Here is a 24,836-nt window from a genome sequence, read left to right as displayed (position 1 = left end):
TTTAATTTGTGCAGGTATACCATGATGGCCATAACTTCTAGCAAATGAGTTATTACAGAATCAGCTTTTTCAGAACTCAAAGCAGTTGCCCATTGAAATCCTGAATAAGTATCCATAGTATGATGTACATATTTCAATTTTCCAAATTCTGCAAAGTGAAACACATCCATCTGCCAGTTTTCATTCCTCTGAGTACCCTTGGGGTTACATCCTGCTGGTAATGGTGTTGGATTGTAGAAGGAACAAGTAGGACATTTCTTTACTATTTCCTTGGCTTGTTGCCAGGTTATGGAAAAATCCTTTTTTAAACCTTTACTATTGACATGATGTTTCTTACGAAATTCTGAGGCCTCCAGCACATTTCCTATCAATAATTTATCACTCTCATCATTACTTTGTGCTAGAGGGCCTGGCAGACCAGTATGGGATCGGATGTGAGTTATATATAAAGGATGATCCTTTCCCTGATTGTATCTTGTAACTGGAATATCTCTCTCTAACTGACAATGCTCCAGCATATGTCTCTATTAAAATGAAACAGTTTTTTGCTTAGTATAATATAAAGCATATTACAGGTATACCACATAATCCTACAGGCCAAGCAGTTATAGAAAGTTCCAACAGAACTCTAAAGGACATGATAAATTAAACAGAAAGGGGTAACAAAAACCCCCAGAAGTAGACTGCACAATGCTCTATTAACTTTGAATTTTCTCAGTGCTAATGAGAAAGGAACAACAGCTGCAGAGAGACATTGGTTAATAGAAAAAACTACAGAATTAAATCAGCCTATATACTTCAAGGATGTGCTGACCTCAGAATGGAAACCAGGGTATGTGTTACGTTGGGGATGAGGTTTTGCTTTTGTTTCTGCAGGAGAAGATAAGCTGTGGGTACCATCAAAATTGATAAAGGTTCGATTTGAACAAGAGAGACCTCTTAATTAGAGGAGGTGATAGTTCATCAACCAACATGACCATCCAGTTTAAACTCACTTATACCATTAATACATGCCTTTTCATTTAATCAGATGTAACTTTCCAAAAGGGAGCCTCCCCAAAATTAGTCTTGGGGAAGGGTTTTTGTTTTTGTTTTTTAGGAGAATGAAGGCTAAGGAATCTGAAGAACATTGGACAAATGAGACAACTGAAGAAAAAGGACAAATCATCTGTCCCAGGAAAAAGAGTAAAATGGCCTATTGGTATATCATCTACAAAATTTCACAAATCTTCCTAAATGTTTGTTTCTGCTCTTCTCTAAAAACTTAATACTGTTGGTCTTCTTGTAGTTCCAGTTCAATTCAAGTTTAAAGCTGACTTTGGAGTTGGAGAATGGCTCTCTCCTCCTTTAAACTCAAGCATGTTGTTAAAAGGAAAATGAAAACTCCCTGTATCATACCAGAAGAAAGAGCCATCTTCTGACATGGGACAGAAGAAAAACCAAATTAATTAAGGGACTATTCTATTACTAATCTCAATTCTTTGATTCTATTCTGATTCTTTAAACTTTTCTTAAAGTATGAATTTTATATCAAAATTTACAAGATATATATATATATATATATATATATATATATATATATATATATATATTTGTTTTTAACTTTGTTAAGTTAATAATGGTCATATAGAGTACTAATTAATTCTAGAGAAAAGGCTTCAATTAGCTGCCTATACATGTCTTTGTGTTTGAGTCTCTTTTCAGTTTTCTGCAGAAAATTATGGCCAGGCCTAACATCAACTGAAATCTCCAGGAAGAAGATGGGGCCCCACAACAACAATTCCACGTGGAAAATAATATCACTAAGCTGATAAACATCATCTACAGATCAGCTTTGGACTACAAAGTGCTTAGAGCAATTCTGAGATGGCTAGCTGAGATGATCCAGTTTCAAAGACTACTTGAATAAGGACTTGAGATAAACCCTGAACTTTGGCATTATGGATAACAAAGAATATAGTTACCTTTCCTAGATTTTGTCAATTAACCCAAAATTTTTCTTTTCAGAATAAAGACAACTTTGCCCATACCCAGCAGGAAGCAATTTTAAGAATAAGAAGCCCACATTCCCAAAGGGGTGGTGTGGGGTGGGTGGTTTTTTGGTCTTTTTATGGGTATTGGGTCTGGGATAGTTTTCATTGTTTGGGAGGGTTGGTTACAAGTTGTTGTTAAGGGTTAGGAAAAGGGCTGGGCAAAAGGTGCTTGTTAAAAAAAAAAAAGAAAAAGAAAATGACAATTACTAGTTTTAAATACTTTACATTGGATTGGATTGTTTTATATTGTATACAAATTATTATTATTATTATTATTGAGATTGAGATTGCTAGAGTATGCCATATACATATTTCTAATCTTGCTAGAGATATTGTATTTATACCATTCATTTAACAATGTAATGCAATTTGCTAATCCTTGAATGTTAGTATTACCAACTATTGGGATATATAGAAATGAAAGTTAGTGGTTAGACATTACAATTGAACTTATAGTCATATTATGTGTGTTTCCAAGATCAAACAGATATATTTTAGATAGACAGGTCATTTTCAAACCCTTCTGAGATCTACAGAATATGGCATTTAAAATGTTTTAATAACTTAGGAATTTTTCTTTTTTGCTATGACTATGAGACATGTCGTTTCCTGGCAGTACCAATCTACTTCAGAGAAAATATGGGCATTGAAGAAACTGCATATGGAGTTAACTTTCATTGTGGCAAAAGTTAGCCACTGGACAACAAAGTATCCTCGAATCAACTGCTGACAAACAGGACAAGACAGGACAAGACAGGACATGAAACAAAGGACTACCAATTCTTGCCAAAACAAGTGTGATTGTGGCTTTAACAAAAGGCATCTTCTGAATCCAGGACAATATGGCACCATCCCTGAAGTGAGTGGCCTTTGCAATCTATAAAAGGTAACGTGCCCTTTTCTTCAAAGGCAGCTGAACAGGGAGTAGGCCGATGGCTTCTGATGTGCAATGGAACAGCAGATGAAACAGTTATTCTTGAAGAATAACTAAGCTCACCCCTCTCAATAGTAGACTGGCATTTAATAGAGGGATGTGGAGAAGAACGGGATGCTGAGATGAAGCCACATATACACAGCCAAGAAAAATAGGCAGCTGAATTGAAGAAAAACATCAATAATTTCCAGAATTTAAAATTCTGAATCATGACATGACACTAGTGGAATTCAGGTGTTTCTGGTACATGCACTGCTCTCACCAAATGTGAGGTCAAACTGTTGACCTTGTATACATCCTAGTTCACAAAAGAGTCTGTCAGATATGCTAAGCCTATAGGCTGAAGATGATGCCCCAACTCTGTGGAGAAACCTCAGGTGACTGTCCAGGCAGCTGGCTGTTTCTGTCAACTCACATTTTTTTGGAAACTGCTTGCATGCACTTCCTGTTTTTATTTTTTATTAGGTAGTATTATTTCCTCCTTGGGTCTCTGAGGGAGTTGAAGATCAGTTAGTTATAGTTATAATTATCTTTGTTAAGGATTTCAGAAAAACTCACTAAGAGCTCTAAGTGTATAAATTTGAAAGACGTTATAAGACAGTTCCGTTAGCAATATAAGTTAGGATAGAAAGTGAATCAGGTACATTTTGGACTTAACAAAATAGGACAGATAATGGAATTATTTTCTCTGAATTTGTCAAATGCAAATGGACTAGACATTGTTTAGGTATTCATTGTTTGTATATATGGTATATATAGTTATTGTACTTTTGTATATAGTTTTTCTTATATTAGTTATAACTTTTTCCTTTTTTTCTTTTTATTAAAATAGAAAAGGGGAAATATAGTGATATTTTATTTGTATTGAAATGTGATTTTATTTGTATGTTAATAAAGTTGCCTTGAGGTCAGAGCAAGCCAGAGCAGAAGCTGGGTGGTAGTGCTGCACGCCTTTAATCCCAGCACTTGGGAGGCAGAGCTAGGTAGATCTCTGTGTGTTCACGGACACAGCCAGCAAGGCAGACACACGCCTTTAATCTCAATACCAACCATAGAAGACCTAGGGGTCTGTACAAACAGGCAGTGATGAGGAGGTCATGTGGCTGGGTTTACAACCAATGAGAAAACAGAACAGAAAGTCTATAAATAGACAGGACACACAGAAGTAGGTCTCTTGCAGAGAGGAAGAACAGCAGAAGCAGGGAAGGGTAAGTAAGGTTTTCCGCTCTTGCTCTGACCTCGTGGTTTTTAACTCTGCAATTGGTTCTGTGTTTCTTATTTAACAAGCTGGTTACATCTACAGAGCTGCCATGTGGGTGCTGGGAATGGAAACCAGGTCAACTGGAAAAACGGCCAGTGCTCTTAACTACTGAGCCATCTCTCCAGCCCAAGGAGAGTTACTTTGCTGACTGGTTGTGGACAGCATTTAGTTTAATCAGGAGCTGTAATAATGATGCAGCCTCAGCAAGGCCTGGGTGTGCGAAAGATGGCATGCTGAGAAGAAGCCCCAGCTCCCTGCTGATCAATGGAGAAGGACAATACTGTGGGGCCCTATGCAGCTATGGAGGGCCCAGCACAGGAGCATCTCAGTTAGTTAACGTATTTCCTTTCCCCTTTGCAACACAAACAGTACTAATTTAAGATTGCAATTCTGTCCAGATGTGGTGGTGTGCAACTGCAATCCCAGCACTTGGGAGACAGAGGGGCAAAGACCCCAAGTTTGAGGCTAGCTTGGGTTAATAAACAAGAGCCTGTTCTAAAAAATACATAAAAAGAATACTTTCAATACCGATGTTTAGTTAAATATTTGCCAAACAGTAGCTGGTGTGTTGGAACAGGAATGAGCTATGGAGGGAACTGAATAGGCAGGCTACTGGAAGTCACAGGGAAGGTGTTAGACAGCCACACTGGTTGGTTAAACTGTAGCTGAAGGCACCAGGATAATGAAAAGTGAGCAGTTTAGTCTTTTGCCCAGCAGAGGGAGCACTTGTTGGTGTAAGTCTGTCGATTGTGTTAAAAATAGAGATTTTGATTTCTTGTATACATGGGGCGGGGGTCTAAGATCCGCATTTATAACAAGATCTCAGATGACACCGAGCTGTTGGCCCCACTGTGAGTAGAAAATCTGTGACACTGTAGTCATTGAGAGCAATGCTATTGGCGTAAGCTGTCACTGGGGGCCTGCAAGGGAAGGTCACTGTGATCTTAAGGAAACTAATGGTTGTGAGCCTCAACTTCCTTTACTGCAAAACAAGACAAGAGCTCTACCTCATAATTTCCTTGTGAGGATTCGATGAAACCATGCCTGTAAGTTGCTCAGCACAGTGGGAGCCTGACAAACACCAGCACTACTGTGATTATTATATTCTGGAAGTATTTATCTCAGCCCCCTATATCACAATTCCCAATATTCAAAATATAGGTCTCTGGATATACCAGAGACCTTAGGAAGTAAGACTTCTGGAGGTGAGGCCCAGCAGGCAGCATTTTCAACTAGCAAAACAGTGGAACTGAATGTATGAGGCCCAAGGACTTGGGTTCAAGGGTGAGGGACAGATGGCTGCAGGCACAGAAAGACAGATAAACAAGAATGTTATTATTGGGCCAGCTTCATGATACTTGACAGTAGCCCTGTCTGGAGGGAAGAACACTCACTCATATTTGTTCATCATTAGGCTACAGAGTAAAATGAAAGGGGAAGGGGCGGGGGAAGGACTTACCTTAGTTAAGAAACTCGCACCTCAGGAACCATGCCCGAGGATGGAGTGCACTTCCCACATAACGGCCGCATTTCCCAACAACCCGGGTACCATCCTGCAAAAACAGGTATCCTCTTAGATGACTTGGGAGGTTGGTGATTTGGGGGGCTTCCCATGGTTTGGAGGGGAATGAATATTCGCACCCATAGTAAGTGTTGAAATGAAACTCAGCACACCCATGCTGGTCTAATTGCATAGGCCAGCAGATTAGGCTCACAGGGTCAAGTCCAGACACCTACCACCTGCTTCTGGAGTGGTTTTTACCTTTTTGTTGGTTTGTCTGAGATAAAGCAAGGGTTTTGCTATGTATCCCAGGCTGGCCTCAGCCTCCTAGGGTTTGGGATTGTAGGTATAGATTTCCATGCCTTGTTTGTTTTGACTTTTCTATACAGTTGAGAAAAATCAAACTAAGACTATGTGTCTCGACACCTGAAAGCTACATAAAATTCAGATTTTGGCACAGCCAGCATGCATCATTTAGGTATCGACAGCCTGTAGCTGCTTTCACGCTGTAATAAGAGGAATGAGTAGTTTCCAGCTTCATGCTGCTGCCCAGCACACCATGAAGCCCAACAGCACAACCCAGCTCTCGAGAGTGTGAGGCGGACTGCGAGATTATAACATTTCATACTACAGTTGTGATGGTGAATCTCCATTGTTGACGCGTCTGGATTTTAGATTCACCTAGAAATACAATTCTGGATGTGTTTCAGAGGAGAGAACACCCACTCCAAATACAGGCTCAGAGCTCAGACTGAATCACAGCCCAGAAGAGTTAGAAAACACAATGGCATTTTTCCTATTCATTTTTGCGCTTTCTGACTGGGGATGCAATGTGATCGCTGTTGCCGCTGTGACCACACCTTCCTCACCGTGATGGGACTGTACATACCCTCAGACTGAGCCAGAACAAACCCTGCCTCCTCTCACTTGCTTTCGCTGGATACTTTGTCCCAGCCGTGGAACAAGTAACTAATCCACCAGGCTGTTGCCCTGTGATTCATCAAGAACAAGATGAGGACAGTGGGTTTTAAATGTCCTGCTTCTAATAGACAGGGGCATGTGGCGTGTTCTGTAATCAATTTCAGGCAACAAATCACTGTGTTTGTTGCACAGCGGCAGTACAGATGTGCTTACGGAATAAAACATGGACTGGCACCGCCGCACTAAGTTCTTAGCACAATATTTCCAACTTACGAGAAAGCGGCGGTCAGAATGTGGAAAATTTAAGACAGAATGTCAACACAGCATGCTTTTTTTCACAAAAAAAAAATGCAAGAATAGGTACATTCCATGTGCTCAATTGTTAGTGAAATAAGAAAAATAATTTACTTTCTGCGTTAAATATGTTTTGTTTAACAGCAAGAACCGAAAAAGCAGTTACAGAGGAAATAACTTGGCCTTAAAAAAATCACCCCCCATGGGCTGGAGAGATGGCTCAGAGGTTAAGAGCACTGACTGCTCTTCCAGAGGTCCTGAGTTCGATTCCCAGCAACCACATGGTGGCTCACAACCATCTGTAATGAGATCTGGTGCCCTCTTCTGTATGCATAATAAGTAAATAAATTTGTTTTTTTTTTAAAAAAATCACCCCTCTGGAAAGAAGAAGGGGTTCTTGCAAGCCCTGAGAATGGGAGTCGGGTCATCAATCAGTTAAGAGCAAGGCAGATAGATCACACTGTGTAGTTTTTGTTTGTTGTTTGTTTGTTTGTTTTTTGGCTCCTGGTGAGTCAACAGATCTAGCTGTTTATCTGAGGAGGCAGTCCTCATTCTGCAGTCACTTAGAATGGACGTCTGTGCCCCGTCTCTGTGGAACAGACTCAGATGCAAAGTGTCCAAGATGCTGAGAGAGAACCAGAGCAGAGGGACTGAGCTGTCAGTCTCTTTTCTCATGGCCTGACAACACACCCGAGGAAAGCAGCTGCAGGGAGGAGAACGGGTTGTTGGGGACTGCAGTTTGAGAGTACAGTCCCACACGTTCAGACAGGCACAGAAGCAGGGGAGTGTGGCAGCCGGTCACACTGCATCTACCGTCAGGAAGCTGAGAGATGAATGCTGGTGCTCAGCTCACACCTCCTTTTCTCGGTCTGGGATCCCAGCCCATGTGTGATGTCACCACCCACTTTTGAGATTAGTTTTGTTAGACCTTGAGCCCGAACACTGGACTTATCCCATTGTACAGGAATGTAAGAACTTAGCATCAGCCAATTTTTTGAGTAAGTGTTTTTGAGGTGAGAGATAAGAATTAAAACTCTTCCCTGTCACTACAAGTGAACCCTTAGTGGCTTTGAACATTATCTTTGCTACCAAGTCTATAGCAGTCCTTAAGAAACTTACCTTATAGGTAAAATTGGAGGAAAATGACCCTTATAGGTAAAACTTATGCTATGAGGTAGCATGAACCTTAAAAGGTCTTATTAATAAAAACAAACCTTGAGCCAGGTTCTAGGGTGAATGCTGGAAGATCAGAGAAGCAGAACAAGCCACAGCCACCTTGCCTTGCCAATTCCTCAGCTGATCCTGTTCCCTCAGACTGGAAGCCTCTGAGTCCTCATCCCGAATGGATCTCAGCTGAACTGTTGCTCAAAAGCCTAAAAGCTTAACCAGCTCTAGTTCCTCCTGGTCCTCATGCCTTATATACCTTTCTGCTTTCTGTCATCACTTCCTGGGATTAAAGGCGTGAGTCACCATGCCTGGCTGTTTCCAGTGTGGCCTTGAACTCACAGAGATCCAGATGGATCTCTGCCTCTGGAATGCTAGGATTAAAGGCGTGTGCTACCACTGCCTAACCTCAATGTTTAAGTTAAGTTAAATTTATTGGGGTGCACAATATATCAGCCACACTATGTTAAGGTATATATTGCTTAAAGAACAAGTGATGTTAAGTGTTTGAAGCACTCTTTCTGGGCCATCACAGTTAGGATAAAGAAGTAGCGTGCATCTCTATTCCGAACACACTCACAGTGAGTTTGTTTCCTGAGCACAAACTGCAGACCCAACAGTGTGAGCTGGATTTTAATGTGAAGAGAAAAGACTTTCATATTTAAAAATCCATTTAACTAGGTTATTTAACAAGAAGTTTCCATATAAATTTCAGTTGCAAATGATTAATTGAAAAGCAGATATCACAGTGCTGGACAGATGGCTCAGCAGCTAAGAATGCTTACTGCTCTTTAAGAGAACCCAAATTTGGCTTTTTAGCACTCACATCAGGCAGCTCACACTGCCTCTAACTTCAGCTCTAAGGAACGTGACACTTTCAAGCCTCCATGGGTACCTGCACACATCTAGCGAGTAATGCTCACGCAGGCAGGTACACACACATAAACAAATCAACACACTTTTTAAACTAGCAAACATCAAAAGAAAACTCTAGTAAAATTGTATAAATGTCTGGCAAACAAGAGCAAGCTTAATTAAAATTGTATAGTTGTGAACAGATAATGGTGTTTGGCAATATCTGTTCATGTAAAAAAGGCATTTAGCAAGATGAAACAAATCCTCATTCCTATCAGCATCAACAATCAAATAATTACCAAAGCTGTTGATAATAGGAAATACTAGTGAGACCAAATATGTTTCTTTTCCAATATTCCATTCTCCCCTCAGTAGATTTGTGTTTAAAATGTTACTCAGTTATTAGTATATTTAGAATTCAACCAGTAACATTTGAAAAAAGGATTTATGTGTGTGTGTGTGTGTGTGTATACACTGTGTTTATGTATGTGTTTCTGTGTATGTGTACACATGAGTGCGTGTGTGTGTGTGTGTGTGTGTGTGTGTGTGTGTGTGTGCGTGCGCGCACATCTAAGGAGGCCACAAGATGGCAGACGATCCCCTGGGACTGGAGTCAGAGATGGTGAGAAGCCCCCATGTGGGTTCTAGGAATGAATCCTGAATACTCTTGAAGAGCAATAGTTCTTTTAACCATAGTGCCACCTCTCCAGCCTCACTAATAGCATTTCTGTGCATGTTTTTACTCTTTTGACATATATATGTTCATATAATAATAAATATACATTATACATATATGACATACCTAACCCTGTCATTTGGCTGAAAACCCTAAATCTTTTCTACCTGGCCCTTCACTGAAAAGGGTTGCCATCTCTGCTCTAAGGCCCACATAGTCAGCCTTGGGCCACCTAGGCACATCTGCCTTGTGCCATTCTTTTCCACACTGCCATTTCTGACATTCCATGACCTTGCTCCACAGGACCTTTGCACACGTCATTCTCTGTTGGCTGAGATGCTCTTTTGTTCTTTTCTATCTGTCCCCCCCCATCCTGGTAAACTCATCATAACTCGGTTTGAACGCAGCTTCCTCTGGGACACGTCCTTGGCTCAGTTGTCTGCTGCAAGTCCTCTGCAACTAGATAATTTTCTTTGACATTTTTTTTTCATGCTAGAATGTAAGGCCCATGATTTAAAATGACATCTCTCTAAAACTGGAAGCATCTAGGACCAATGGCTGTGTAAGGCTAATAGTGAGGCTAATCAGACATTTATTAAATGGATGAGATGGATGATTGAAAAACAAAGCTGGATTCTCTTTTGAGCTGTAAATGTCTTGCTAATTAGTTTCCTTAATGCTTTCCCACACTTTGAAAACATCCCCTGCTTCAGTGCAGTACCACACTCTACTCTCTGTATTGACCATACCACGTAAGCCCTGCCTCTCAGCCTCCTTGAACAAAACCGTACCTTCTCCATGACTGGGGATAATGTTCCAAACACACTTTTACCTCATATCTGTGGGCTCCATCCCCAGAGCCGGGGCAAGAGTCATGAAGACCTGCTTCCTACTGCCCAGTTGTGACATTTCTTGCAAAGAATGGGTCATCTCAGCTGGGCAGTGGTGGCACATGCCTTTAATCTCAGCACTCGGGAGGCAGAGGCAGGCAGATTACTGTGAGTTCGAGGCCAGCCTGGGCTACAGAATGAGTTCCAGGAAAGGCTCCAAAGCTACACAGAGAAACCCTGTCTCAGAGGGAAAAAAAGAAAGGAAGGAAGGAAGGAAGGAAGGAAGGAAGGAAGGAAGGAAGGAAGGAAGGGAAGGAAGGAAGAAGGAAGAAAGAAAGAAAGAAAGAAAGAAAGAAAGAAAGAAAGAAAGAAAGAAGGAAGAAAGAAGAAAGAAAGAAGGAAGTAAAGAAAAGGTCATCTCAGGTTTTTGGTTTTTTTGTGTGTGTGGGAAGGAGGAGTCTGAGAAGAGAGATCAAGAAAGAAAAATACTGCTGATTTAACAACAAAGTGAGAAAACAAAATGTTTTCTCTCTTTTTCATGCATTTGATTTTGGATGTGACTGATATGGGAAAGGAATCCCATCACCCACCCATTTGGTCCTGCTCCCGAGTGGTGAGCTAGGTCTGGGAGTAGATGTTAGATGTTGGTGCCTCTGGCTCTCCAGTCAGGAACTGTAAGCAGAATACTGGCTGTAAGCAGAGGTCTGGTGGCTGTCAGGATTCTGACATGCTAGAACCATCTTCAGCACCATCAACACTAAGCTGAGCCTGGACTCTCCCAATCCATCATAGGACAGTCTATGGAATGCAGGTCTGTAGCCATCAGGGCCTCTTTCCTGATGCATTGGTTGCTTTGGTTGGGTTGCAGGGTTTAGGATTACTGATGCACTGGCTTGGGATCGGCCTCTTTAAAGGAGTTCTGGAAGCCATGGGTTCCCGGAGCATCTGTAAAGTGGGCAAACAGGTCTCTCCTCATATTTTGCTGAAGTGAAACACACATCATCCATTGGCACAGAACTCCTCCTAACCTGTGTGCTTAACAAGTATTAGCTATCATTATCACGGAGGCATTTGTATGTGCAGGTAAACACACACATGGTTTGTGTGTATGTGTGGAACCTGGGGCCACCCTTGGGTATCATTCCATACTTGCAGAAACAGGGTGCTCTCACTGGCCTGGCACTCAACAAAGAGGCTAGACTTGCAGTGAAGCCCAGGGATCTGCCCATCTCAGTGCTGGGATTGTGCGTGCTGCCACACCCAGGCAGCTACTTTTATGTGGATTCTGGGGACTGAACTCAGCAATTTGTTGACTACTTCTCTCTATCCTTACAAAGAAATTTTGTGAGGCTCTCCATCCTAGCTTGCCTTCATTGAATAGAAAAGGCCTGGGAAGTCATAAATTGAAAAGAAAATAAAGTTGATATTGGCTTCACAGTAGGCACACCATCTCCTCCATGGAGACTCTGCTAATTTAGGCAAAACAGATAGAAGTTGAGCTAAGTTAAATTATCTATGATGATACTAACTTTTGATGATGCTGAAGATGGTCCTAGCATGTCACTATCCCGGCAGCTGCCAGGTGGAAAACAAAATAAAACCCATAACCACACAGTAAGAAAAATATGGCTGCCATGGAGACAGCTTCTTTCAGAGGAAAAAAAAAGGAACTAGAAGCCCTCACTGACGTGCAATGAAACTCTGGTTTTTATTTCTTTATTACAGGCTAATTCTCTTTTAAATAAATATTTTGTTAATAATAGCTCCAACTGTTGCATATGAATTAACTGAATGACTCACTGTCTCATTAGGCATAGTTTGTATTCTCAGCTTTCACTAAGTCTTTAATTTTTCTCAGTGGATAGGATTTGAGGAAGCTGATGCCTGAGATTTAGTGGGGGGGGGCTATCCTTTATGGAAATATGTTTATTTGCCTGTCTTTAGTGGAAAGGAAAGGAGGCAATATTAACAATTGAAGACATAGTTTTAGGACCTAAAATGAAATGTTAGGTTAAGATGACATGTCAAATTAACTTTTTTTGAAACTTCTTACAAAACACAGCACATATATTTTCCCCCAAACACAGTCCTCAGACAACTACATACATATAGATGCATAAACATTGTATGGTTTCCATAGAAACGTGCAGACTGAAATGTATATGTATACAAAATGTGAATCTACAGAACTCCACTTTACAGGTCTGTGGAATGCTTTGAGTCCATGGTGAATAGTGGATTTTCACAAATTGGAGGGCAGTCCATGTTCTACATGGGATTCTACTACACCATGTACACACGTACACAAACATGTATGTTCATTTCTTGACTCAGTTGTTATAAAGGAATTCAGAGGTAGGAAAAGCCTGTTTGCTCCACACAACATAACTTTCATTACTTTATAAAGCAACTATTTTATTTACAATCCTTTCTATAGCACAAGGAATCCCTGGTAGATGGCAGGCCCAGAGAACAGGCTCCCTGTGCCTTAAAATTCCACAGGCACATAAGGAAGGCTTGAAAAACCCTGAGCACCAACCCTAACCCGCCAGAAGTGGGCTCCCTTCCAGCTGCCTGGCCCTAGATAGTCCTGAAGATGGTGAACTGGGCAATGGCAGACCTCCGAACAGGCCTGAAGAGCCCTTTTATGTCCTGAGCACATTTGGAGTTAGGGGGCCAGAATGTTCCTGGCCCCCGAGCTCAGAACTTGGACATTTTCTCTCATTCCTCACCTCTGAGTCATGGCCTTGCTTCTGTCCATTTAGTCCTTATGCAGGGCTCCAAGCCGAGACAGTGAGAATTCATCAGACCCTCCAAACAAGCATTGGCCTGCAAGTCCGATGTGGGGTGTGGACAGCTCCCCCAGGTTCAACCTGCAGCCTGCAGTGTCTTTACTCCCAGCAGGCAGCCTCAGCTAGCTTCTGCAAATGAACAGTAAGCCGCAAGTCTGCAAAGATGCCACAGCATCAGCGGCTGTCTGTCTGCCCTGATTTCCCAAAACCCAAGATGACAATGTCGATGAGCACCCACACTCTGTATGGGGACCTCCAGAATGGATGGAGGCCACCTCTTCTCTCAGCAGCTATGGAGGGCCTTCACCACACAGCCAATGGCTGTACTGTTGTAAGTTAGACAGAGCCCATCACAGGAGAATATCAGGCATGTACCTCTTTTCCACATTCTCAATCTGACACCTGAAAATTTGACCCTCCTTCTCACTTGCTGTCCCACTTAAGCTGGGAGGGTCCAGAGTCAACGTGGGAGTTTCCAAACAAAGAGCAGCTCTGGAAGCCCTGTACCTATCAGTACCTGCAGTTTCTTTTACCTGCTGTCATGGCTTAAACATATGACATAGAAATTTCAAAAAAAAAAAATCCTAAGTTTTAAAATACGTGCCTCTCTGAATGTGATGAAACTTCTCACTATCATGCTCTGCTCCACTTGGCATAGGACTCATTCATTTCTCCAATGTACCCAGGGCATACATACACCTGCTCCTTAGTAACTCAGAGCATCCCTGCTACCACGTCAATTGCTCTGCTATCACGGTTTGTGCTCAGGGAGCTCTGACATTAACCTTTCATAATTTATAATATATCTGGGAATCAAACTTGGGTCCTCTGCAAAAGCAAAATATTTGCTTCACTACTGAGCCATCTCTCCAGCTCCCAATCTTAGTTGTTTTGTGAAGCAGGGTCTCACTTTGTAGCCCAGGTTGTGCTGTAGCTCACTGGGTAGCCCAGGCTGGCCTTGGACTTCTTGATACCCTTCTTCCACTTCCCAAAGGCTAGGATTGCAGATGTGTCCACCATGCCTGCTCTTTAAACATCGTAAGTTGCTTACGTATTTGGAGATGAGGAGAACATGCAGATGGGAAGAAATCGAATTACCCATTTTGGAATCAGGAAAAGATGTGGTGGACATGTGTGCTGCTCTTGGTAAGCACAAGTCTGTGGCCAAAGCTCAAAATGGTAGGAAGGAGTTTTGAAGTTAATTTCTATGTAACTAGACCAAGTAAAATATTCCTGGAGTCTACAGGCAAAATACTCATGGCGGGACCCACCCCCACTTTTTCCCCTGGGTACTCATGAGTAGGGAAAAGTGAGAAATATTTGGATAGAAACAGGGAGAGGAAAGAGACAGAAACACAGAACAGCCTCGGGGAGAGGGGCTGGATCAAAACTCACCAGCCCCTTCTGTCTCTTCTAAAGGGCTTTTATAGGAATGCCAAGGGGTTGAGCAAAAGACCTCCGCCTAGCACAGCTAAGTGCGGACCATCCCAAACACCTGGTGACCATGCACATGGTCAATCCATCCCCTTATGCAGTCTGCTGTGTAAAACAAGCTCGGATCTCTTTGTGGGCCTCGACAAATACTCATATTAATTTGACATTCTTAAAATGTACAGGTCTTGGGTTAGCCTACACTGAGAAGCTTCAGAGGCCTCCATCCTAGCAAATAACCCAAGAATGACAAAAAAGTGTCTTTCCCTCAGCAGTGGAGGACTTGGATTATGTGTGAAAGTGATGTCCTCAAAATCTATTACATCCCCAAATCAATACTCCTTGTATTGATGATAATTAGAGTCAATGAAGAGTCCCCACCTGGAGAAGCACACCTGCATGCAGAGCAGGTTTTGGAAACATCACCTTTGCTTGTCTTTACAACCTAGTAAGAAGTGAGAGAGTAGGAATACCATTTTTTTTTTTTTTTTTTTTTTTTTTTTAGTTTTTGATTTCCCACAGTGTAACTTCCAAAGCTCTGGCCTGGTCCCAAGAGCCCTGGAGTCCTCTGAGCAATGCAGTTCTTGGCCCCTGAGTGAGACAGGTTTCACTGCTTCCAACCTGAGCCTCAGACTTCTGTTGCAGAGGTGAATGTTTCCACATTCACTGCCCCCCCCCCCCCGATTCTGAAATGTCATAACCGCTTAGTGCTAATTCCATTAGTGAGGATATGTTATTATGGTTAGAAACAGTTCACTTTTTTAATAGAACAGATGGATGAGGTTAATAAGAATAGTTATTTTTTTTCCCCCGGAGCTCAGGACCAAAAACCCAGGGCCTTGCACTTAACTAGGCAAGCGCTCTACCACTGAGCTAAATCCCCAAGCCTAGAATAGTTAATTTTAAAAGATATTGAATTCTGAGTAGACATTTTGTTATGAATTAAATTATGGGGAGTGATAATTATGTCACTCCAGGACCTGAAATATGTTCACTTGCTGCATGCACCAAGTGAGGGGCAGTTTCTTTAAAGTCAGCTCGACAGCACTACCTGGGGGCAAGGATAGCCCACTTCCTAAGTGTATGAAGGAGACAAATTCAGGCACACTCTCGTGTGGCATTATGGGTCTTTTGTCTTTGTCAATTTAGTGCCCCTGCAACGGGTAAGAAATGTACATTATAAAATGTGTCCCTACTATTACCCCCTACTGTGTGCTCTAACTACACAGTCGCTCTTGGACTATATAAGATCTCCCTTGCAAACTGGCATGCTATACCACTCAGAAAACACCACTCTGCAAACAGCTCAGGGGACAGAGGATCTGAACTGGGGTGTGGCAGGACAGTAGAGCTGGGGATTACTTATGGTACATACTTGTCCCCTTGGCAATGAACATTCTGTCCCACCAGACAGAGCAACCCTGTCTGTCTCATCCACTTAAATCCCCACTCTGTCAAGGATTGTCTTTACTTTGAAACCCCCCTGAAATAGCTTTGTTGGAGGTGGTACCCAGAGGATCTTAGGGGTAGGAGAGAGAATGGCAGCTTGGAGGAATAGAGAGAAAGAGTCTATGACTGAAATTACCCAAGATAGGTGAGGAGGCTAGGGTTTAAAGAGGTCTGGCAGATCTCTGGAAAACTTGAAGGAAACCTTATTCAGAGGGAAAACAGAAAACAAAAACATCTGAAGCTTGGACAAAGATGATGCTGATTAAGAAGTGGGGGTGCACCAGGCGGTGGTGGTGTATCCCTTTAATCCCAGCACTTGGGAGACAGAGGCAGGAGGATCTTTGTGAGTTCAAGGCCAGCCTGGTCTACAAAGCTAGATCCAGGAAAGGCACAAAGCTACTGAGAAACCATCTCTCGGAAAGAAAGAAAAAAAAAGAAGTGGGGGTGCGTGTAAATAAGTTTGGACGCTAAATTCCCCCCTAGTGATAATGGATTATATGGAGGATAAAAGAGAGGTAGCCACAGCTATCACAGTGCTGTGATGAATGCTAAACACGAACCTGCTCATTTCCTCTGGGTAGTGACACGACCATGGCTTTCTCCACTCTGTTGGGGGAACTGTGGGCCCAGAGAAACTGAAAAACTGGGGCAATGGTTGCATAGAAGAGGTAAGATGTGAGCCACAGAATCAGGGGTGTAAATCCTTGCTCTGTACTAAAGATTCTCAGCTGCAGGGGGATTTGTTCCTGGGGACAGTTGGCAATGATTGGAGACATTTGGAGCTAGAGCTTTGTGGGTATGTCATGGGTAGAGGCCAGAGATACTGGTAAACACCCTCCAAGTCACAGTACAGGCCTACAGCTGGAATCCCCAAAGAGGAAAGGGCAGCAGACTGTTGGAGACTTCCGTGGCTCCAGCTGAGACATGTGCGGCACTATTTGGATATTGATGGATAGCCATCAATCAAGAACAGAGTGAGGCCTGTCATGGTTATGTCAGGGCTGAACATTACACTTTCTGTTGTTGCCGTTATATCCTAAATAACAGGATACAAAAGATGTTTGCAGAGCATTGGTTTTGAATGAGGTAATCTGGGTAATCTAGAGGGGATTAAAGAATTTTGGGAGGATGGACAGAAAGTATGTGCAAACACTTTACACTTGGATTTTAGTTTTTACAGAGGGACTAAATTAATCCCCCTGTGGATACCAGGAGCTTGCTGAGGAAGGAACTGTACTTTGATGCTGCACCAGGACTCTAGCACAGGCTGGGCAGGATTGTGTTCTGGTCCCAACTCTACCCTTCCTGTCTGTGTGTTCTTCCAAAGCTCTGCGCAAGGTTGTTATTTTCCTTTCCTTTCCTTCCTTCCTTTCCTTCCTTCCTTCCTTCCTTCCTTCCTTCCTTCCTTCCTTCCTTCCATCTTCCCTCCCTCCCTCCCTCCCTCTTTCTCTCTTTCTGTCTTTTCTTCTTGTTTTTTTTTTCAAGACACTCTCCCCCAAACCATGGCAACCACTATTCTACTTTCTCTTTTAATATTACTGCTCTGGGTACCATATACCAATAAATTCAAGCAGAATTTCCCTTTTTTTTCTTGATTGTCTTACTTTACTTGGCATAAGATCTTTAAAGCTCATCTGTTTAGTAACATGTTCCTCAGTTCAGTTTCCTTCCTTTTTAAGTTGAAAAATGCTTCAGTATTTGTGCGCATACGTGTGTGTGTGTGTGTGTGTGTGTGTGTGTGTGTGTGTGCACGCACTTTGTTTATTATTTCATCAGTCAATGGAAACTTGAATTGTTTCTGCATTAAAGCTATTGGAATTAAGCTGCTGTGAACATGGGTCTATAAATCTTGTCAAGATCTGGATTTCTCTTGTTTTAGGGATCTACCTAGAAGTGGAATTGCTGAATTATATAACAGTTTTTCTGCTTAAATTTTTTGAAGATAAGGCCCAGGGTATGTAGCCCAGGCTAGTACCACCCTTCTATCTCAGTCCTCTGAGTGCTGAGATTACACACTTGTGCCATTACACCCGGAACTTATGTTTAAATCTTATTGCTTATTGTTTAAATTTTATGCACAAAGTTTCCAATTTTATTTTTGAGACAGAGTTTGTTATGCTACATGGGCTGACCTCAGACTATTGATGCCCTTGCCCAAGCCTCCCAAGAGCTAGGATTGCAGGTACTCTACCTTGACACTCAACAAGGATTCTAATTTCTCCACAACCCTGTCAACCTTTCTTTCTTCTTTCCTACCATCCCTCCTTCCTTTTTTAGACATCCTAGCAGGGATGAAGTAGTATCTCATATTCTTTTTATTTACATAGCTCTATTAACATTATTTAATTGCTAATATTGAACATCTTTCCTTGTACTTGTGTGTGTGTGTGTGTGTGTGTGTGTGTGTGTGTGTGTGTGTGTATTTGGGGTTTTGGTTTGGCTTAGTTTTGGTTTTGGTTTGTTGTTGTTTTGGTTTTTCAAGACAAGGTTTCTCTGTGTAGCCCTGGCTGTCCTCAAACTCAGCGAGATCTGTTTGCCTCTGCTGCCCTAATGATGGGATTAGAGGTGTATACTCCCACCACCTGTCTGTACATATTTTTAGGAGAAATGTATGTTCAAGTCCTTTGCCTATTTTTAACAGGCTATTTGTGAGACTAACCTTTCTCATAATCAAGTTTTTGCCAATATTTTTAGTTTTGCTATTTTTCATTTGTGACACTTCTGTGGGGTTTACAGTCTCCACAGCCAGATATCCTTGGTTCTGCAATTGGAGTCTATCAATATTTCTGAGTCTAGCATTCATGACTCTTGTTCTACAGACTTTACCTTGTGAATAAATATGCTGTAGTTCAAATAAAGGAAGAGAATGTAATGCTGTATTGTGCTGCCTTAAAGGACTATCCAAAGAATGGAAAAAATCATTAGCATCCATGAAATGCTATCTTAACTCTAATACTTATTCTTTATCCTTTTAAGTATAAAATGTCTTCTTATCTATCATTGCTTCTTTTAAATTATGGACTTTTCCCCAGGCCTATTACTATAAAGGGAAACTATTTCATTTTGGATGAAAGAGGTTTTGAAAGGTGGCTAAGCCTTGGCACATTTATTTGATACACAATCTGTAAAACACTCAATTTGTAAAGGTTTTAAAATAACTACTACTTTCACATTAACTAAAATCGTCATCTTTTTCTTTTTCTGGTCACTGATTCCCAAGAAATTCTTTTGTGGAGGTGGGGTGTTTGTACATATCCTCACCCATGCATGCATGTATAAAGTAAGGAAGTTGTCTTTCTGCCTGGGTCTCCTGCTTATCTGGTGTCTCTGTTTATCTCTACCTTACTTTTTAAGACAGAGTCTCTCTGTGAACCTTGAGCTCACTATTTCATATTGGCTGGCCAGTCCACCACCAGGAGTCTTCATCACCCCAGGAGTGGGGTTAGAGAAGCATGCCACCACACTCATACCCATGAAAGATCCCCCACAGCACCAAGGGATATTAGCAGTGTACCTTGCACATAGATGACCACAACGAACTGTAATTTGTATCTAGGAGAAACTTAGAGCACTCCCTCCACACACAGGGCCAGCAGCAAAGCTCAGAAACCCACAGAGCTACTGAATGAATAGCTGCTAAGCACTGGCTTTCTGGGTTTTTTGTTTGGTTTTGTTGAGAGAGGGGTGGGGTTTGTTTTAGTTTTGGTTTTGGTACCCTATAATTCATGTTTTCCCTGGAAAGGTTTGATGCTAAAGAAATCACAAATGGCATGGAAGAGATGGATCATAAAGGAATGAGTGAGAAGTGCAGAATAAAACAACACTGAGATTTCATTTCACCCCAGGCAGACTGCTTAAGCACATGAAAACAAATACAGGAGGGGTGTGGGGGAAGTATCACACTGGATACTATAAACTTGGCCAACTACCCACAGATGATGAGATCAAGAGCCCTGAAGGAGAACCTGCTACTACCACTTTCCTAAATCAATATAATTTCCTACTACATTCTAAACCTATCCTTAGAGGCACAAATAACTGTAGTTGTCTCTCATCAAAGAAGCTGGGTTTTCAGCAGATAGAAACCACATCTGGTCAAAATACAATAAACCCTACCTTTAAGGCCCAGGAAACATCACAGAAGGAGTTGAAAGATCATAGGAGATGGAGGACCAGGACATCTTCCATGAGACAGTGTCTTCTCTATGGCACAGGAAACTTAACAATATGGTTGCCTAAACAAGACCTGCACAGTGACAACACTGACTGCTATTTCAAAGTGGATAGGGGAAAGCTCACGCTCTCTCACCTCTAAATGAAGAGTTATAGGAAACTAATGGCTACTAGATGAGGAGGAATCAGTCTTCTCCCGGGATGAGTCCTCTGATAGGTGTTCTAATCCCAAGTGGTCAACACAAACACATACTAGCAACACTAAATGGATTTAGCAGGTTGTATTTATATACACATATATATAAATATATGTAGCAATAATAAAGGAAGAAATCATGGAAAAATTCTAATCAATATTCTCAGTGCCTTATAGAAGTAAAACAATAAAATTTTACATAAAATTAATCTATATTTTACATAATATTTTTATTGATTATTTTGGAATTTCACACCATGAACCCTGATCACACTCACTTCACAGTCCTCTCAGGTCTGCCCTCCACCCTAGTGACCCCAAAAAAAAGAAGAGGAAAAGGAGTCGTCCAATTTGTGTTGCCCATATACTCAATGGAGCATGGTCAAACTGGTGGCCAGCCTCTTATACCATGATAAATGAAGACTCCATGGGAAGAGAATGAAGCAGAGTGCTAGAGAGGTCCCCAGAAATCCACAAAGATACCCCCACTATAGACTACTGGCAATGGTCAAGAGAGTGCCTGAGCTGACCGACTCTGGTGATTGGATGGCCGAACACCTTAACTGTCATGATAGAACTCTCATCCAGTGACTGATGGAAGCAGATGCAGAGATCCATGGCCAAACCCCAGAGCTCCAGAAGTCCAATCAGCGAGAGAGAGGAGGGATTATATGAGCAAGAGCTATCGAGACCATGATTGGAAAAAGCACAGGACAAATAGCCAAACTAGCTGAAACACATGAACTGTGAACCAATAGCTGAGGAGCCCCCATGGAACTGGACCAGGCCCTCTGGATAAGTGAGACAGTTGATTAGCTTAAACTGTTTAGGAAGGCCCCAGGCAGTGGGACCAGCCTGTCCTTAGTGCATGAGCTGGTTTTTTTGGAACCTAGGACCTATGCTGAGATACTTTGCTCAGCCTTGGTGCAGGGAGGAGGGGACTGGACCTGCCTCAACTGAATCTACCAGGCTGGGCTGACTCCCCAGGGGAGACCTTGGCTTGGAGGAGGTAGGAATGGGGGGGGGGGTAGATCGGGGGAGAAGGCTGGAGGGGGGGAGGAGGGAGGACAGGGACATCTGTGGCTGATATGTAAAATTAAATTAATTATAAAATAAAAATATTTACTAAAAATAAAAAGAAAACTGAGTCATTCAACACCTGTAACACACACACACACACACACACACACACACACACACACACACACACACCAGAAGCCATAATCAATAGTGGAGAGCCACAATTTTTAAGAGTTCTCTTCAATGGCTTTCTGTCTAGGCTGTTACTTGGTGAGGAGGAGTATAGGGTTGTCACAGAAGCGTTCCATTCCCCACCAACTGTGAGTCTGCAGTCATCAATACCATAGCAACATTAGCTTCCTTGCCCTTTACAGCTATCCCAAGCGTGGACCATAGATTTCCACATGGTCTCCAGCATCAATATGTGCCACAGACCTCAAAGTGGAAGTACAGACCACAGACATCAACATGGCCCTCTGCCAAAGCACAGGCCACAAACACCATCATAGCCTTCCACAGCGGCACAGGCCAAAACCATCCACATGGCCTTAGATGGTAACATGACTATAGACATCAACACTGCCCCCAGCTGCAGTAAGACCACAGACCCAGACAAGGTCCTCAGCAGAGGCACTGCCCATGGACATCAACATGACTTCAGGGGCAGCACAGACCACTGATAGCAACATGGCCTCAGCCGGATGCACAGGCCACTCACATCAACATAGCCCCTAGTGGCATCATGGCCCACGGATATCAACACGACTTCAGGGGCAGCACAGACCACAGACAGGCTGCACAGCCTTTGGTAGAAACTCCAGCCACTGGCATCAACAGGGCCCTGGCTGCTGTAGGATCAAGGACATCCACATGGAACTCAGACTTCAACACAGGCTAGGGAAGTGGCCCACGGATACCAAAGTGGCCCCCAGTGGCAGCACATGGACCACAGAGGTGTTTTGAGGAGGTCCAATCCAGAAAACGAACTGTTCTTCATCTCAGACATCCTGTGGTTGCTCAGAACCAGGGCTGGGCAGTGTGTTCAGAGGCTGAGTCTATGCAAGCTCCAGGCTGCTACACACCACCCTGTTGGCCCTACATAGCAAGAGCATGTTTCTCCATCCATTGCAGCCTTCTCTCACACTTGTCACTGCCATGTGTCCCCAGCTCACCAATGGGTTCCTCTATCTTCCCCACCTCTCATTTGTGGTAGTGGCACTGGAAACTGCAATGTGTCACATAGTACCTTTTTTTGTCCAAACAGCTTTACATGCAAATATTCATTGCAGTGAGTCGTTGGTCTGGTTTAAGGTTTCTGCTTTCTGAAGCACCATAAATACTGGACTATTTTGGAGACTCATCTCAGATATCCTGCTGTTGCCTAGAATCAGGGTGGTACTGGGGCTAGGCAAGGAATCCAGGGACAGGTTCTGGACAGACTCTGCCACTGTGAGCCTTATCCAGCTTGACCTTTGTGCTTGTAAGGCTCTCCTGACTCTGACTCCCAGCAGGGCAAGCAGCACAGGCTGCAGCCACAGTGGCTCCAGGCTGGAGCAGCCCTATTCAGTAATGACATGTTCTGAGGGATCTCCAGGCTGCTGTACACCACCCTATCCTAGGTTCTGGACCTGGGCATGATTGTTGTGTTTGTAGGTTGTGGACAGAACTGCTGCTCTGAGCTTTCCATCTCCCAGCAGAGCAAGCAGCAGGAGCCACAGCCTTGGTGGCTCTATGCTGGGACTGGCCAGTACTGACTTTTTCTGCAGGAGCTCCAGGCTATAGATTGTCAGTCTCTGCCTCCAGCAGCTCTGTTCTGCCATCTTTCATGAGTCTACTTTTTAGATTTTTTTTTTAAACTGTGCTGGAGTTATTTGGGGCTCTGCAGACTCCTTTCCCTTTGGCACCTCCATGGGTCTCTCAGACACCTTGGAGCTCCATGGCAGGTGCCACCATCTTCCTTTTTCTTAAATTAATCTATTTTTAAAGAATTTTTCATAAAGCAGCCTCCAGTTTTGAATTCCTGTCTACACAAAATTGTGACAGCATAAGACCTGTACAAGCTGAAGTCAGACAAAAACCCCAGCATCAAGCCAGAAGGTGTCACGCAGTTCCCCCACTAAATGATGAGTATTGGTAACTGATAGCTGCTGGGAAATGGAGAGTTAATTTTCTTTAGTGTGTGCCCTCTGAAACACCAAAATGTTCCAGTGGATGGCCACACACCCAAAAGCATACAGGCAGTACTAAATGAACTAAATGAGTTTAAAAAAAAAAAAGAGGACACCAAGTTGAGTGGGTATTGAATAGGGGGTGATGTGGGAAGAGTTGGGGGAAGGGGTGAATATGGTCAAAATACGATAATTTTTTCCCAAATAATAAAATATTTTTAAAAGAAGAAAAGAAATTGGCTATTATTTTCTACGTCTTTTTCCCTCTGTTCTTTCCTCCTTTCCTTTCTTCAAATTTCCAACAAAGCAGGCCCAATATAGAGAAAAGGAGAAGTCATAAATTGAACTTGATAGAATCTGGAAGCTGTTCATTTCTTTATATTTATTTTTGAGAGAGGGTCTCCTACAACACTGCCTAGCCCCCAACTAGTATATAGCAGAGGCTAGCCTTGAAGTCTTTATTCTCCTACCTCTGCCTTCCCCAAGTGCTGAGATGGCATGTAGCATCATGTCCTGATCTTAAGCTTTAATATTAAATTGGACTAGGCTGTTTCAATACTTTATATGAAATAATAACAAAAAGTATATAGAGAACTTTGCTGGGATTTCATCCTCTAGGAAGTAAATAGTGCAGGTTTACAAAGAAGAGTGGGAACAGAAAGAGTGTCTGTTTAAAGTGCATCTGTTGTATGTGTGTGGGGGAAGGAAACATTTGAAGACAAAAGGTTATGCATTAGGGGACAGAAGGAAGGTACAAAGTCACTTTCTGGAATCAGCCAGACACATATCTCAGTGCTTACTTTAGGACTGTTTTGAAATCTTGTGATTATTCACTAATTTCTCTTCTCCTGCAGATGGAATCATCATCTATTTAAATAATGTGTTTAGTATGAAATGTAAATATATCAAACTCACTATGAGGTTAGGCAGATGGCTACAACATTCTGAAATTCTGGGGAAATCTATTTCCTGACTGAAGAGAAGGCAACACAATGCTCAGGGTTTATACAAGTAGTTTTATGTTAGATAACCACAGGGTCCTTTTAGTTTCAAAGACTGTCAGATCCATATTGATTACTTATTCAATGTAAAAATATGTCTAATGCTATGTGACCATCTGAGGATTAAGAGGCTTGCT

Source organism: Onychomys torridus, chromosome 6 (genome assembly GCF_903995425.1).
Source record: "Onychomys torridus chromosome 6, mOncTor1.1, whole genome shotgun sequence".
Taxonomy (NCBI): domain Eukaryota; kingdom Metazoa; phylum Chordata; class Mammalia; order Rodentia; family Cricetidae; genus Onychomys; species Onychomys torridus.
This window is presented reverse-complemented; position numbering follows the sequence as displayed.